This window comes from Lycorma delicatula, chromosome 1, assembly GCF_047948215.1.
Source record: "Lycorma delicatula isolate Av1 chromosome 1, ASM4794821v1, whole genome shotgun sequence".
NCBI lineage: Eukaryota > Metazoa > Arthropoda > Insecta > Hemiptera > Fulgoridae > Lycorma > Lycorma delicatula.
The window spans coordinates 21,997,781-22,009,965 of record NC_134455.1 but is presented as its reverse complement, the minus strand read 5'-3'; positions in this window follow the sequence as shown (position 1 = coordinate 22,009,965).

The following is a 12,185-nucleotide window of genomic DNA, read 5'->3' as shown; positions in this document are numbered from 1 at the left end:
TTAACTGAAACACATTACTTTTTATTTTTTTTACTTATTGTATTACCCATTAAATATAGAATTATATGTGCAATATATACCACAACCTTTTTTAAATTACCATTTTCAATTATCCAGATTTGGCCTTGCAATGTCCATCTGGATAATTGGTGTACCACTGTATACAAAATCGACCACTTACCACTTCATTTTCAACTTTTAATGAAAAATTAAATTTTCAGATTTAACTGAGATGGTCTCTTCAACCATAACAAATCTTTTCTGACTGTCACTATTCATAATCTCAAGCCTTCTCTTCCAGGTGTACGAAATTTATTTTCTGTAATAAATAAATGCTACAGAGTAAATATGTTTATGATTTATTGTACAATTTATAAAAGTAAAATAAATTGTATATGTAATTCACTTACCATAAACAAACAGCACAGCCACAGTTAAATTATTATAATTATAATACAGTAATATTGTTGAATGTCATCTACCAAAACTACAAGCAGTTCTCTAGTGAAATTATTATCGCAATTATTAATAACAAAAAATTCCATAAGCTTCAAAAACGTAATCTATTTATTATTAAGAATTATTTAGAAAGAAATTGTATGCAATACTGTTAGTCAAAGATTTTTTTTTAAATTTGCTAATAAAAATGACAACAGCAGATCTTATCCATCTTGTACGCTTTTTGAAGTGAGTATGCTAATAAGGGCGCCAATATTATATAACCTTTTCGCTTAAAAATGTGAAAGTGTCTATATTAACGATTTTTCCTTAACTAAAATTACATTTAACTGTAACGATTCCTGCATTGTTTTAACTGAGAATGATACTGAAAAGGCCATTTGAGTTAATGATAACTCTTTTGTAGGCCCAGAATATAATCATCCTCTTTTAGTGAAGAAACGCTCTGTCTTTTTGTATAGTTTTTAACTTAGCTCTTCAATCGTTCTTTCATATCTTCAATCATTTTGTACTGATTTTTGTTGTGCCATTGGTGTAGTTAATATCAAATTACTTATTAAAAAACCTGCTGCGTATGAACTTTATAATAAATTGTTGTCTTGGATCCATCCATTTCGTACAAACAGAATTCCTTATGTTAAAATTGATAATTTTATCTCTAAGCCTATGTATGTTAGATATGGATTAAGACAAGGCATGCATTTGGGTTCCCAAATTTTCATTGTATTTATAAATTACTGTTTATTCATAGGCTATTCTCATTTTTTTAATTTTTTGCAGATGATATATGAAATTGTTTAAGCCGATTACAAATCTACTTGATATTCAATTACTTACAATCAACTTGAATTGTGAGCAAAAATAGTATTTCTGCTAACTTTAAAAAAATTAATTTCATATTCAATTTGGAAGGTTTGAAAATGTTGATATAATTGTGCAGCTGAATAATATAAAATAATACTGCAATACAAAAGGGATCTTCTATTAAAGACTTAGCTGTATGTTTTGGTAGCAAGTTATCCTTCAATGAATAAACTGGTAATACTGTAAGTCACTAAAAATGATAAATTTTATTAAGAGATTCTCTACAAATTTTAATTAAAATTTTAGGTCATGCATTTATGAAGTACTAAATTAAAATTAATAAACTCTGTTGTATGGTGACCTTTTGCTGACTTGCAATTAAAATTACCTGAAATACCACATAGAATCTTTCTTACATGTGCTGCATATAAAATCAGTGATTCTATGCACATTACCAATCATAACTTTATTCATATTTTTAATTTGCTAAAAATACCAAGAATTGAGTGATTTCAGATCAGGACAGATTAAATATTTGCTACTAAAATTTTTAGTAATTATTTTGACTAACCTAATTTATTGTTTTTTTAACTTTCATATTAACTACATTGATTGGTATAATTTTCAAAATGTTCATTGTTCAATCAACTCACATAGATTATCTATTACTATGCCACCTATAGTATGTAAAGTACAATTAATACCTTAACCTTATCAAGAGCTATTCTAACTTATGAATTATAATTTTTTTATGAAATTAGGTTGGTTTTTTTAATATTATTTTGTATTCACGGGTTTCATGCATGTCTATATCAATTAAATAAATAAATACAATTTAAAATTTAACATATTTACCAAAATTTAACGTACTTACCAAATAGCAATTGTACAGTCTTTGATTTAGGGTAAAAATAGAAAAGTAGGCCACAACAGCAAAGACAATTCCAAAATTCCAGCAAGTACTTTAAAAGATCATTAAACTACCAAGAAGCTAAGGTAACAATTCAATTCAAAATCTAGCAACTTGAACTGAAAAATCCAAACAAAATAATTAAATCAAGATATGCAAAATCAGCCAGAAATTAAATAACAAGGTAGCAAGGGTTAATTTTACTGCAGCAAATTACAGAAACAATCATGAAAACAACAGATGAAACAGAATGAAATAACGACAAAGGCATTTCCTTCTTACCTTTGACAAACAAAATATTATATATATTTATCCCCAACCAAAAACTATACAAAAAGGTAATAATAAATTCCATTACAAGCTGAACCACCAGCCCACACTCTTGTTATCTAAAAACTTTTTCCAATTTGTATGCCCCATTTTAGAAATACACATTTTTTTTCAACATGCCCACAATAATAAAGGTTACCAAAAATAGGGAAAAATACTAACATTATTCAGATTAAGCAGAATTCAAAAAACAATGCAAGCTTTTTTAAACATATAGATGTCAATAAGCACAGGTTCACTGAAGTTCTTTTTATTATATGTCAGTGAAATAGATTGATAATATTGGTTTGTAAATCTTTGTTTACACACATCTTTGTTCTACATTTCAAATTATGTGTGTGTGTATATATAAGGCCAACCTTTGTAGACGCGTTAACCACTAGACCAGACCGGTGGGTTAAAATTAGAACAATTTACATGACTGGTTAAAGTTCACACCAATAATTGATCAATACAAAGTCCTTTGGTACCACCAAAGGATGAAGTTTGAAGCATAGGGAGATGATATGTACGATTGCTATCAATCTATGAACTTTGAAAGGATTATGCTTTAAAATACTGCAGAATTTTTCATACTGGTACAGTAGTACTGGACAAAATCTGTGTCTTTCTATAGCAATAAGAGAAATCTTTATAATCTTATATACTGTCATATGAGAGTATGTTAACTGTCATATGACAGTATATGAGATTATTAAGTATACATAGGCTTATCATATTTTTTTTGGGTCCAACCCAGGACATATTTTTGAAATTACTTAAAAGTTTTAACAGTTTACTGAAACATTAAACTATTTTTATTCAGTTGTATTTTTCATTAGACATGACTTTTTTCAAAAATGGTTTGTTTGTTTGTTTTAATTACATCATAAAATTCATAACAAGAAAATTCTAAATTAATTTTAACATTTAGCAGATGTTTAACAGTAGATACTGAAAGTCTACCCCTTTCTGCAGACCAAACATTCCCCGTAATTGAAAAACTCTCTCAACTGGAGCAGATGTCCCAGGCAAAGACATCACAAACTCACCATTTTAGAAATGTTGTAACATGAAATATCAGTCTTTTGAAACACCTTAAAAATTGCTTTCCACTTCTCTTCAGTAGTATCTGGTACTTTTTCAGAACTTGAACCACAACCTACCCTTTGGTCTTGAATTACCTGGTTCAACAATGTAAGTTCATCAAATAGATCATCAATAGTTACAAAATTTTTTATAATTCCATTAACAACCTGTGCACTCTTCTAAATCAGACTAAGCAATTTCAGTTCGTAAATTTATCCACTGAAAACTTATTAACTTTATCAAAACTGGCTTTCCACAACTCTAGGCATTGGATATCAGAATTATAAAAATTGTCTAAGGTTGGGAAGAATTTTTGTTCGTGAACATCATTTTCTTTTAGAGTTCATAGCAATTCTTTGGCAGAAGATAGTATAAATCTGTGGGTTTTTCTTTCCTGAAGTTGACAAATCAATTCAGAATATGTGTGAAATGCTTCTGTTGCTGTGATAGAATTAGCTTTTAATTTCAGAAATACATTATTAAATGATTGTAGAGTACCATATAAAAATTTCAAAAGCAGTTCACTTTCTAGATTTCCAAAAATCAAATAATAATTTTGGCATTTGTGACAAGATAAGTATGATTTTAGGCCATCAAAAATGGAAAGAATTCTTTCTATTGCAGGTAACAAACTAAGGAACCTTGCACTGCTATGAGATAGTACTTTTTGTAATCCGTTTCCAAAAAATTACAGAATTCTTGTTTTATGTGAAAATATATGTGTAAATATAAGTTATAGTGCATATATGTGAAAATATTTATAAATTTTTATAACAATAACTCTACGTCCAGGAGTGTTTGTATTGAATTGTGTACAATGTGGGCTGAATAACCAATTCCTAAAATAGGTCTATCTAAATCAACTTTTCTGAACACATTTTCTTCACATTCCTTCTCCTCACACCACCAAAATTACTATTAGTGTTATCAGCAGTATAACAAATCAACCTTTCTCCAAGTTTGTATTTTTTCAATCACAGCAAAAGATTCAGAGTCAAAATTTGGGCAGTTTCACTTGACACTTCATCAAAATTTAAAAGTTTAACTTGATTCCCTCCTCCAGACTGAAATATCTTACAAAATTGGAACAAATTTTACTTCACTTCTGTTTGTGCTATCCATCATTACTGTTACATAATTAATGAATTTCCAAAGAACTCAACATATTATCAAATAAATGGCGAAACAATAATTGCCTCGGTTTTGGTTCTAGCAGATGAAAATTTTGAGTCGTATAACTTTTTAACCGGTTTAGATGTGCTGTCTGATGTTTTGAAACAGAGTTTCTGTCTAGCAGTGTGGTATGAAAATGTAGCTTCTTTAACAGCACACTAGATCACTGTTATTGTTATTCCCATTTTTGGCTTTAAAAAAATCTCATGTTTGCTGAAGCAGTACCATTAATAGCACTCCTATGATTAGCTGTTTTCACATGGTCTTCAATATCACCCTTTCCTTTATGTGCAACAGAAAATTCTCCAGTACATAGTGTGCAATAAACACGTTCATTGTTACTGTCATTACACAATTTCAAAAATTTGTATTCCTGTTGCAGGTTAACATCATTAAATACACATTTTCTTTTGCCCATTGCTAAACGGTAAGACAAAAAACGAATAGAGATAAAATGATCAAACACATGTAGACAAGTAATTACATACATGATTGCCCCTGTTGTGTTGTCAAATGACTAAGTAAAAAGTTGTGGCGAGACCAGTAGCCACACCTCCGTCAAAACTGATGCCAGCATTTGCTCCAAGGTCGGCTGAGAGATGCATGGCCTGTTTAAAAACACGATGTCGAACATATAGGTCTAAAATGAAAAAAATTCTTCTTAGTCATAAAATTCTCAAACCCTGGGCATTTTTGCAACCCTGATAGCACCAAAAAAAACCAGCACTGTTCGGGCTAATCCCGGATGTAAATCATCATGTATGTACTAACCAGTAGTTAGTTAAAATTAAAACTTGTGAAAAAAGTACATTTTTTTAAAAATAATTTAATTAAGTAAATTATCTGTCTACTTAAATTAACAGCACTTAACCTGTTTCTATACTTGCTTTACTATTTCACTGAATGAACAGCAAGGCAAAAAGAAGAAACAGTTAAATTAAGAATTCTGCAGTCAGTATTTAGCTGTGTACCAAAAAAAATCAAAGTAACTTACAAAATGTCATTAGTAAAAGTGAATACATAGGAAAACTTGGATAGTGGATAAAGGTTTATATCGGTTTGATTGAAAAAGGCCAACTCCATAAATGTTTATAATTCACAAGGTTCTGTTATAAAATCTAATGATTTAGCACAAATAATGAACAATTTACTGGAGTAGGCATATGGTTAACTAGATGGAATGATCTGTATGATATAGTTTTTAGAAAAGTGGAAAAAACAAGACTAACAGTAATTCAGTAAATTAATAAGCAGGAAACATCTGGAAAACTACTGCAAACAGGATAATATGTAAAATATTAACAAAATCGATTTTCTAACAAGTAGTGTCAAATTAGTACATAATTTAAAAATCTGTAGCTTTGATCAGTAAAAAAAGTTAAGCCAAATTTATAGTTACTTAAGTAAAAATATGTTTGTTTAAATAGACACCATCGGTGGCTTGTAAAATTAAAAGTCTAGATATTTTAAAATGTAAAAAAAAATTTACCTGTTTGCTTTATGAGCAATTAAAATTGAAAGATGACGGTCAGTAGTTGAAAATTACTTGCATGATTGGAATCCAAGAAGACAGTTCCATTCAGAGAAGAGAAAAATTGCTTTAATTGTGGAAATTGCATAATGCATCCAAATTTACCTTGGGAGAACATTACTTTTATGTTCTTACAGCTGAATACTTTGTGTATCATACAGCCATTTGATCAAGGTATTATTATTATTGTTATTAAAGCATTCAATGCTTACTGTCGATCTGATTTATGGAAAAACTATTAACATGATCAGTAGTGAAGAAACATTTGCTGATATTGCAAAGAGGATGACAATAAAAACTTGGAGCAAAGTTTCCAGAAGATAAGTTGTAAATTGTTTTAAGAGACTGAAAATCTGCTTCACAAGATAATGGAACAACCAGTCAAATGTAAGACAAACAGTTACTTAGCCTGAAATGTATATCTATTTTTATAAACATGACAAAAATGTTATTAATGATTATAACATTGGAGAAATTGGCAGTGGTTTACCTGTTGCTGAATTCATGAATGATGTAAGCACATGATGATTTTTTGATAATACAAATTACACAAGCAGAAGCAATGCAATGATGCAGAGGAAGAGCTAGACAGAGATTCGATAAGTAAAAAGAAGGTCTGGAAACTCTTAAAGTTTATAAAAAGAGCTTTGGAAGAATTGAAGGAGGAAAAAGAACACAGGCATTTGAATAGCTTAAAAACATTTTGAAATAAAATGTAAGAAAAAATAACAAATTTTGTAGCTTCCAAAAAAAAAAAAAAATGATTCACTTGAATAAAAAGCATTGCTGCTTGTAAGTACTTGGCTTATGTTATGCCATGATGTAAACAATAGCCTGGTTTGTCAATAAAACTATTGCTGACTTGATTTTTTGTTGGTACAGTCACTGCTTATTATGATCAATATGTGAAGTCCTGACATAATCATGATAACTGGAGATTTTAACTAATTCTAATGATTTAAATTTGAGTTAATAAGTGCAAAATTGAGAAAAATATAACACATTTTATTTATATAGATGTTAAAAAATACAAAAAAACTATTTTGAATAATGTAGTGAAATTTTAAAAAAATACAGAATTATTTAGTAAAAACTAACCATAACTAATAATAGCTGACTTGAATGATAATCATAAAACCCTTAATATGAACCTGCAACAATAAACAAGAGTCTTTTCTTCTTTTTCCTGTTTAGCCTTTGGTAATTACCTTTCAGATAATACTTCAGAGGATGAATGAAGATATGTATGAGTGTAAATGAAGTGTAGTCTTATACAGTCTCAGTTTGACCATTCCTGAAATGTGTGGTTAATTGAAATCCAACCACCAAAGAACACCAGTATCCACGATCTAGTATTCAAATCCGTGTCAAAATAACTGCCTTTAATAGGACTTGAATAATGCCACCATTACAACAAATCGATCTGTGTGATTTGGAATAAAATGTATTGAGTGTAAGAATTCAAGACATGTGATTTGGTGCCTTCATTTTCTGTACTGATAACTGGTAAGTTAATTTATGTAGTCATCTGTCAAATTTAAAGGTGTTTTTATATACTCTTATATTTAAAAGCCACTGTTCTCAGAAATTTCTTGGGAAGAAATAAAAAAAGTTACATTAAAAAGTGTTATATTTTATTCCCCAGATGTGTTAAGTTTTATATCTGAGATGTGAAACATCTGTTAAAAGTCTGTTAATTTTAAACACGCGTTTGGAGATGTTGGTGCGATTATGAACAGATTTTTTTTGAGTGACTGAAAAGTTACTGATTTTTAGTGGAAATATGTAATAAACTCAAAATTTAATCATTTTTTACAAACTTGAGAGTTTATGCTGTTTTTAAACGACTCAGAAGGAATGGGGATGAATAGTTTGAAAATTTACGTAGTGTAATCCTTTTTAATGAAAATTACTTAGCCTGAAATGTATATCTATTTTTATAAACATGACAAAAATGTTATTAATGATTATAAAGTTTTAAACAGATTATTTTTGCAATTTTACTATTTTAATGAATATTGTTTTTTTTTGTACCTCATTCAATTATGTCATTGTCATTGTCCATTCAAAATGGATACATATAAATAAAATATAAATATGGATATATATTTATAAGTGACAAATGAAGAGGTATTGCGGCAAATAGATGAAGAAAGAAGCATTTGGAAAAATATAGTTAAAAGAAGAGACAGACTTAATAGGCCACATACTAAGGCATCCTGGAATAGTCGCTTTAATATTGGAAGGACAGGTAGAAGGAAAAAAATTGTGTAGGCAGGCCACGTTTGGAATATGTAAAACAAATTGTTAGGGATGTAGGATGTAGAGGGTATACTGAAATGAAACGACCAGCATTAGATAGGGAATCTTGGAGAGCTGCATCAAACCAGTCAAATGACTGAAGACAAAAAAATATATATATATTGATTTATTATTAATTATTAACCTCTGATTGTAAAAAAGGTTTTACAATAAATAATAATTCAATAATAATAAAAAAATATATGAAAAATATCGGAAGTTATTAATGAAACAGGATTTTATGTACTTTTCATTAAAAAAAAAATATGTAAGTAATTTAATAGGCGTACAAGGAAGTCATGTGATGCCCATATCAGATTTTTTTTTAAATGACGGAAGTTCTTGGCCCTGGCATTTTGGCAAGCCTTAAGACTGATTGCCACAAGTCTTTAACGTTTAATTATGGAAAAGCTTTTTTGTTGCCTGTGAAAGCAGTATCAATAATGAACAAAGAAATTTTACAGTGGCGATCTGGAATTAGCTTTAATGAAGATGCTGATACGTTCCTATCATAAAGCTGATTTACGGATGAAGTTTGAATTCCTACTTTAGGACTGCTGTAATCCATTTGAAAAAGTGTTGTACAAAGCCAGAAAATGATTGTGGCCTATTTATATTGATTCTGCTGACCAATTAAAAGCTCTAACAAATTATGACCTTCAAGCCAGGTCAAAAGTTATGCCCATGATGTTTGCAAGAATTGGCTCAAAAAGAAATTCAGCCAAAGCGTGATCAACCAGAATCAGAATCTAGTGATGTGGAAATGCTAGAAGCTTCTGGAAGAATGGATACCTCACAGTCACCACTTGGAATCTCTCCTTTGAAGCTGAAAAAGTCAGAAAAGGAATTCAAAAGGCTACCTGAAGCAGAATTTAAGAAGAGCGCAAGATGCTTTTGCTATTATTGTAGCAGTTGCTGCTGCTGTTGGTTTGATTGTTAATAATAAGCATTGTCAAGGATGTAACGATCTGGTTATTCTGATTGAAGAGCTCAATGCCAAACTTTTGATCTCAGCTTGCCCACAAGCTGAGATAATGTCAATATTTTGACATTGGCACCTATTAGCTGGAGTATGGGGAAAACAGCTGATAAATTCTAGGTTTCAATGTGAATGGTGAAGCAGGCCAGGAAGCTAAAATCTGAAGTTGGTATTTTGGCGACACCAGAAAAAAAATGGAGGAAAAAAATTGAAGGATCATATTAGACGACAAGTCCTCAAATTTTTTTGAAGATGATGAATTTTCCTGAATCTGTCCAGGAAAGAAAGATTTTGTTTCAGTTAGGAATGGTGAAAAAATCCACAGCAGAAATGTCTTCTTCTGTGCAATTTAAAAGAGATGTTCATCGCTTACTGCATACATTATGGCTATGAAATTGGCTTCTTAAAATTTTGTGAACTTAGGCCAAAGTGATGCATTACAGTTAGTGCTGCTGGCACACATTCAGTTTGTGTTTGTACCATTCATCAAAAGCTCATGATAGCTGCAATATTCAAGGATGACTACAAGGTATTAGTTGAGAAAACTTTGTGCAGCTTAGAATCTAAGGATTGCATGCTATAATATTGTTAACAGTGTCCTGGAAAAACTGGACTGGATGATGAATCCTATTTATTAGATGAACTTAAAGATTATGACTTTGAGGAACTAATAGAACATAAGCAGTGGATTCATACAGTTAAAACACATTGGAGAAGCAACAGTCGACAATGGAAAATTTTATTAAGGAGATTTTCTTAAAGGTTTTTTTTGCTTGATTAGCCACCATTTTCTTTGTAAACATCAAAGTTCATATTTAAAACAACTGAAGAAAAATTTAAATGATAATCATACCATTATCCTGATTGATTTTGCTGAGAACTATTTGTTTGTTGTGCAAGATGCTGTACAGGGATTTCATTGGGAAAACAGCCAAGCTACACTGCATCCATTCATGGTTTATTACATTAAAAATGAGCTTCAAAATCTTCGCATTTGCATGGTCAGTGATTGTCTGTGCCATGATATCATTGCTGTTCATGTATTTTTGATTGAACTGATCAAATACTTGAAGGCAGTGACTTAAATAAAGCATATACGCTACTTTAGTAATGGTTCAGCTGCTCAATAAAAGAATTTTATCAATTTGTGCCACTCTGAAGAAGACTTTGGGATAACAGCTGAGTGGATCATTTTTGGTACTAGCCACGGAAAATCACCTTGTGATGGAATTGGTGGTACTACAAAACAATTAACAGTATGTGCTAGTCTTCAACGACCTATAGAAAACCAGATATTGACACAGAGACTTATTTGAATTTTATAAAGAAAATATACAAGAGAAGAAGTTGAGAGAATCCGATTTGAACAGGAAAGCCGGTTTAGTAGTGGTCACACAATTGCTGGAACAAGAAAGAACCATCAGTTATGCCAGTTAACAAGCTAAAATCCAACTCGGCAGAGCCTCAAGTGATACTTCGGTATTTGAAACTGATAAACCTACTTAAGGCTTATCACTTAACAGCTTGCAAGCAGGCCAATATGTGGCTTGCATGTATGACAGTACTTGGTGGATTGGAAATATATGTGATACATCTTTTGAAGTACATGATGCTCTCATTAGTTTTATGCACCCTCATGGTGCAGTTCATTCTTATCATTGGGCTCCTAAAAAGGACACTTGCTGGATTCCAGAACAGTACATTTTTTCTACTCTTGAAGTACCATCAATGACACCATCAGGGCAACAATATATATATATATATATATATATATATATATATCTCCAGAATACATCTGTCTATGATTGAGAAACAATTTAAGCTGAAGTGGAATTAAAAGTACTGTGCTCAAAAATTTCTGACTACAGATATTTTTATTTTATTTGAAAGCTACTATGTTCTATAATATTGTAATACTTTATTGCACTCTGTTATAACTACTGCGACTATATATTTCATTTTGTTTGTGATTTTAGTATTTTTGTGCATTTGTAATAAGTATTTTTTTTAAATGTGCATGCCGTAGCAGATACAATTAGTTGAAACTGTCTCCTTAGCATTCAATTGGAGGCAAGGTACAGCTAATACAGTTAACAACTTTGTATTAACAGGCAGAAAAACAGATATTAATTAATAAAAAATTACTTTATACCTGACAGTATTCATTTAATCCATAAACATTGTGGGAAACCTGTTCCTTGTGTGATAGATAATTATCTTTCAACTTTTTTTTCTGCCACTTATAAGGTGTGGGTCAAAAAACAAACTACATTGCTTTTTTAGTTTAAAAGTTGCTCTTTCCAACTATTATAAAACAAAATTTAAGAAGGTGTGTATATCTGAGATATAAGTTTTCAAAGGTAGGTAAAAAATCAAGCTAAAACATTTTTGACCAAATTTGATGATGAATATTTCATAAAAGACATAAATCTCCAGTTGTTTTGAAACTTTAGGATGTTACACACAGTTATGCATTTTTTCAGGTTACAAAGTCTTGTTTCGATTAGTACTAGATAAGGAATTATATAAGCTTAAACTTTGACTTACAAAATGTTACAACATTTTAGCTGAGTTTCAGCTGCTACATCTCAAAACCAGGTGCCAAAAGAAACTTGTGAATAACATATTTG